Here is a 6,263-nt window from a genome sequence, read left to right on the forward strand (position 1 = left end):
TCTAGAGCATACATGCTCAACCTGTGGCCCTCGGAGTCATCTGGTGTGGCCCGCAGGGAATATTCAAGTATTACGTCAGCATCGATGGGGAAAGGGAGTTTCGGATTTGCTGACTTTTGATGAAAGGTGGGGGGGGGGGGGGGTTTAAATTATGCTTACGTCATCAACCACCCTTTATAAAAATATGAAATATTCTTGATGGCATCTTACTAGGTGTGCCAAAAACGAGAAAAACCTTTCCCCAGTTTGTGGGGGCACCTGAATTTTCTCCCTACTGATAAGTCCTCTATTGAGCCGCATTAGTGATCTCTAAATGTTCCGCGGATCCTTCAAGTGATCAGCGGAACATTTTGATCCGAAAGAAAATACCTTTATATGTTATTATAATCAATTTCTGTTAGCTTCAATGCTATTCGAAGGCTATGAACTCAAAAAATTTCCTTCTAAGAAACTCATTCTCTAAGCCATATAATGATAAATCCTTGGCCCGGCGGGGTTATCTGATGTGGCCTGCCCCCTCAAACCTAATTTTGTAAAAATCAACTAAGCGGCGCATTTACAAATCGCTTAGGTGACCAATGGCACAATTCCAGAGTATTTAGGCGGCCCGTGGCACATTTTTATGTCACTCAAGTAGTCCCGTGGTACATTTTTCAGGTCACACGAGTAGGCCCGTGGCACATTTTTCTCTAGCTCGTGCTGCCTGAAAACTAGTATTTCCACAGTTTGATTCATACTGGAAGTGCTACCATCTAGGTTAGAAATTAAAGAGCGGTGATAACAAAATTAGGACCGAGAAGCAGAAATTTTCATTCAGTACTGTTCCCTACGAGTGAAGTCCAGAAACCGAACTGAATGGCAAGTTCAGTTCGTTTTTCGGGGCATAAGGAAACGTCCAAAACAAAGAACCTATGATAAAGCAGACGAAAGCAGAAATTTTCGTTCAGTACGGTCCCCTACGAGCACAGCCCACAAACTGAACTGAATAGCAAGTTCAGTTATTTTTTCAGGGCACAAGGAGACGTCCAAAACAAGGAACGTATCGTAATTTTGATATTTAGAAATTCGTCTGCAAGTTCACGAATTCATTGCTAGATGGCTGCTCATACACCAATAGGTCTCACCAGGGCCGTAGCCTACCTTCTAGTGGCCCCGGGCAGGCATTTTCTTGTGGGGCCCCTTAAAATAAAAAAGAATTATGCAAAATAAGTGTACATTTTTTGTCAGGCCCCCCATTCGGCGCGCTCCGTGCTATTCATCGCTACTCCCGACAACAATTCACCGCTATGCAATTCCATGCAAGGAAAATTCACCGACAAACAGTTCGACACGAAGCTACCGAGTCCGTGAGCGAGCGAGCGAAATAGAGTGAGATACTAAGTGAGTGCGCGAGTGAATGGGTGAGTTAGGGACATAGGCCATAGGTTCCGGAACCTAGGGGATGAGCCCATTCGAGCCATTCCCCCTAATAATTTCTGAAAAACAATGCAATGCACCATCCTCCTCCTGCGTACGCGCTTGAGTCCCGCATACACGACGCATAGACGATAAGAAATTTTCAGCCCTTCCAATGTTTTCTTCACGTCGGCGCCTCCGGTGACGGAGCGAGTGAGTGGGAGATACGGTAAGTGAGTGAGCGAGTGAGCGAATTACCGACTGGGGAGACGAGTGAGGGGGCAAGTGAGCGAGTGGATGGGGGAATGGGTGAACGAGCGAGCTACTGAGTTCGTGAGTGAGAGAGCGAGTGAGTGGGCGATTGGTTTGGTGAGTGACTGAGTGAGTGAACGGGCGAGTGGGTGGGGGAATGAGTGGGCGAGCGAGCTACTGAGTTCGTGAGTGGGCGATTGGTTTGGCGAGTGAGTGGGTGATTGGTTTGATGAGTGAGCGAGCGAGTGGGTGGGTGAGTGAGCTACTAAGTCCGTGAGCGAGCGGGTGAGTGAGTGGGAGATTGGCCCGTGAGAGAATGGGTGAGCGAGTCTACTGAGTTCGTGAGCGGGTGAGTGAGTGGGCGACTGGATGAGTGAGTGAGTGGGCAACTGGATGAGTGAGTGAGTGGGCGAGCAGGCGAGTGAGTGGGAGAACGAGCTACACTGAGTCAGTGAGCGGGTGAGTGACGGAGCAAGTGGGTGGGTGAGCGAGCTACTGAGTCCTTGAACGGGTGTTTCGAATGAAAATTACCAATTAAACATGAAAAGTTTATATCGGTTTATAAAAAAGTTTATAAAAGTTTATAAAAAATATCTTTTTTCTTATTTTTTTATTTCGAAATACAAACATGCGATACAAAAATTCAGACATGTGTTACATGAAAACAAGCATGCATTACACAAATCTAGACATGTGTTACACGAATACAAACATATAAAGGTCTGGACACACATATCCGCACCGTGCCAGGACCGCAGCTCGGGCGTCAGTTGGCCGTGGCTCGGCTCGTTCCTCTTCAGACCACACCTTTCCGTGTGTTGCCCGTGTCGCTGCCGTATGCTGACTACGAAGCTGTGTCGATTGCTGCAAGTCTTTAACGCAGCCGGTTCGGTGTAATCAAAATGTTCAGTAAATTAATTAACAAGAGTGATTTGGATATAATAACCCTAGCGTAAATTAACAATAATTAATTGTTATAAACATTTCTGTAAATAATCTACACATGTATTTAAATTTTTTATTTTGGATTGATCTCCGATAGATTTTTTGTATGTGACAAACCCGCAAAAAAGGATAGGATCTATTTAATGCAGCTGAAAATAAAAAGACGGCCATTTGCTTAGTTTGACTGCATACATTCTTGTTTATAGTTTGGAGAGAGGAGATTATTTACGGAGTGATAAAAGGGGAGAGAGAAAAAAAAAGTCATATAGAAATTAAAACAATCTGTGGGGGAGAGGGGTACTCTCTTCCTCACCTACACACTCGTTTTTTTTTATTCAGAGTCAACGGCCATCATAAATATAATCATCTGTAGGGGCAGGTGGTGTCAAATTCCGATAACACCTCGGAGAAGTGTATCTCAGCTCAGTAGGAGCATATTGTACGAAAGAGCGCGCATATCTTTTACTCTGTGTGTGTGTGTGTGTGTGTGTGTGTGTGTGTGTGTGTGTGTGTGTGTGTGTGTGTGTGTGTGTTCGCGGAATCTTCTAAACTGAAAATTGGCTCCTCTGCAGATGGCAAATGGATATTAAAATCAATAACGATTGGGGTGTTTAGTTTGCCGGGGCTTGATTCAATGATAAAGCCTCACCAGTATTCGATAGTAATTTAAAGCACTCATTGCCAAAGTCCCAGTCGCTGAAACACCTTTGTCAGATATTTAGCACAAAGGTGCTCGACTTTTTGGAAGGTGTGGGCCACTTCATTGTTTTGAAATATTTCGCGGGCTTCTTAAGTTATCCAGAAATGAGTCTCGATCCTACAAAATTATCTAAAAAGAAGTGGTACGTACCGCTTAAGTGATCTGCAAGCGTGCCGCGGGCCACTCGAGAGATCTGGAAATGTGCCACTAACCACTCAAATAGGATAATCTGCAAATGTATCACGATCCACTTAAGTGAACTGGAGGTGTGCCATTAGTCGCTCAAGTGATTTTGAAATGTGCTTGAGACCACTCGAGAGCCTTGTTTTGTTCTTTGTTGTCACGAGCCACATCAAATGCTTCCGAGGGCCGCATTTGAAGCACAGGACATGGGTTAAGCATTTATGGCTTAACATGTTGCATCTGATGTGAGTACCAAATTTAAAATGTCTCCTATATTTTCCCATAAGAAAAAACCCAAAATTTTCGAACCGTTTTCTATTTATATATATAATTTATGTTAAAACCAAAACAATGATTCATTTATGGAGCATCGGAAATTAAACCCAGTTAGTTTTCCAAGTTTACATTATTATTTTAACAAAAATCTCCCCGGAAAAATTTCGTTATATGTTATGTGAAACATAATTTTAAACTTTGTTTTCCCATCAAAGTTGTGAAAATGTTTATCCATATGTTTTCTACATATTACGCTGGTACCACAGAAGCGGGGCCAGGTGCGTCCAAACAATTTCGGAGCACGAAAAATGTTTAGGACACCCCCTCTCTTTAACAAGATTTCATATATTTTGTGGGAAGAGGGAATCGGCATACTGAATATACACGAACGCTAAGAAATACCCCCCATACAAAAAAAAAATAACTACACAAATGTGAATTAACACAAAAATTAAGGAAAACTTTAGAATCGATGGATTAAAAATAATTGAAAGAAATTATTTCAGTACCAATGGAAATTCAGAATTAATGAAAGAAATAATTTCGGAATAGATTAAAATTTAGAATTAACGGAAGAAATAATTCCAGAACTATTGAAAATTCATAATTAATAAAAGAAATAATGCAGAAATTGATTAAAATCAAGAAATAAATTGAATTAATAATTCAGCAATTGATGAAAATTGAGAAGCGACATAAAATAAATGAGTTCTCTCCTCTTTTATAAAAAAAAATCTGCGCTCTCTCTCTCTCTCCCGAGACCGCACCGTCACCGTAAAAATATAAAATAAACTAGTTGGTGACGGTGCGGACGCGGTGCGGTGACGGTGCTCGGCTACGGTGCGGATATGTGTGAACGGCTGCATTGCTTAGCAAAGAATTATTCTTTGACCGTGTGATGACCTACACTCGGCCGACGCACGTGTCGGGCACGGTGCGGATATGTGTGTCCAGACCGGACACACAGGTCATCACACGGTCAAAGAATAATTCTTTGCTAAGCAATGCAGCCGTTCACACATATCCGCACCGTAGCCGAGCACCGTCACCAACTATATAGTTTATTTTATATTTTGACGGTGCGGTCTCGGGAGAGAGCGCAGATTTTTTTATAAAAGAGGAGAGAGCGCTCATTTATTTTATGTCGCTTCTCAATTTTCATCAATTGCTGAATTATTAATTCCATTTATTTCTTGATTTCAATCAATTTCTGCATTATTTCTTTTATTAGTTATGAATTTTCAATAGTTCTGGAATTATTTCTTCCGTTAATTCTAAATTTTAATCTATTCCGAAATTATTTCTTTTATTATAATTCTGAATTTTCATTGGTACTGAAATTATTCCTCCCAATTATTTTTTATCCCTCGATTCTAAATTTTTCATTAGTTTCGGAAACGGTTTTTCACATTAGTTTAAAATTATCTCCATCAATTTTTGTGATAATTAACATTTAATTGTGCGTTTAATTATTTCTTTTGTACGGATATTTCTCAGCGCTAACTGGGACATTGAGAATGAGTGATTGGAAATTATTATCGTAATACTGCCGAAGTTTCGACATTTAGTACAAGTTTCATGGCTTTCACATGAGCTTAAAAATATTCCCTTTCAGTCTAAACACCCCTCCCCCTATTTAATAGCATGTAGCAAAATTGCGTTTGGAGATTTTTATTAAAATAATAATAGAATAATGAACTTGAAAACTGTGTGAATGTGTTCAATCCCCCAATGCTCCACAAATAAAACACTATTTTGGTTCGAACATGCATTCGATTGAGAATGGTTCAAACTTTTTTTACCGTATATGAAAATATTGGAAACACTTTAAATTTAGTACTTACGCAACATGAGAGAACATGAATCAGAACACGTAACATGCTTCGCTATATCCGATATGCCCCCCCCCCCCCACACACACACACATCCTGCAACAGGACCCCTGGGCTGGGTGGGTTTCCAGATCGGGTTTTTTATGGGGATCCTGTAGTGTATGTGTAGTAAATTTATGGAGTGAAAAAAGAGATAATAATCGTCTTAGTTCCCGGTGCTGGTGCGGTGCTCTGCCATCTCCTTCCTCCCTTGTGAAGGCCATGACATCGGACATTGCTGTTCAAGAGACTGACTTTGGCAATAAATACTTCAAATTATCGAATACGTATTGTTATGCAAACGAAAAAAACGCTCTGGGAGACTAAACACTTCCAACGATTTGCACTATATTTGCCACCAATCGCAATGTGCAGAGGGGCGAATTCTGGGTTAGAAGATTCAACATGCGCATACAAAGTGGGATATGCTGTTTCTATGTGATTGTGAGAAAGGGTAGTATACACCCACAGCTGGGGTCTTATCGCAATTTGGCACCATCTGCCCCAACAGATGACTGTTGATTCCGAAAAAAAGAAAAGAAAATGTGTGTGTGAGGAAGAGTAACTCTCTCCACAGGCATTTTTTACTTTTTTAGTGACTTTTTTTCTCAATATATCTCTCCAGGAAATTATTCCCTTTC

This window comes from Pholcus phalangioides, unplaced genomic scaffold (assembly GCF_987345545.1).
Source record: "Pholcus phalangioides strain wild (caught in Gottingen) unplaced genomic scaffold, Ppha-v1.0 ptg000010l_1, whole genome shotgun sequence".
NCBI lineage: Eukaryota > Metazoa > Arthropoda > Arachnida > Araneae > Pholcidae > Pholcus > Pholcus phalangioides.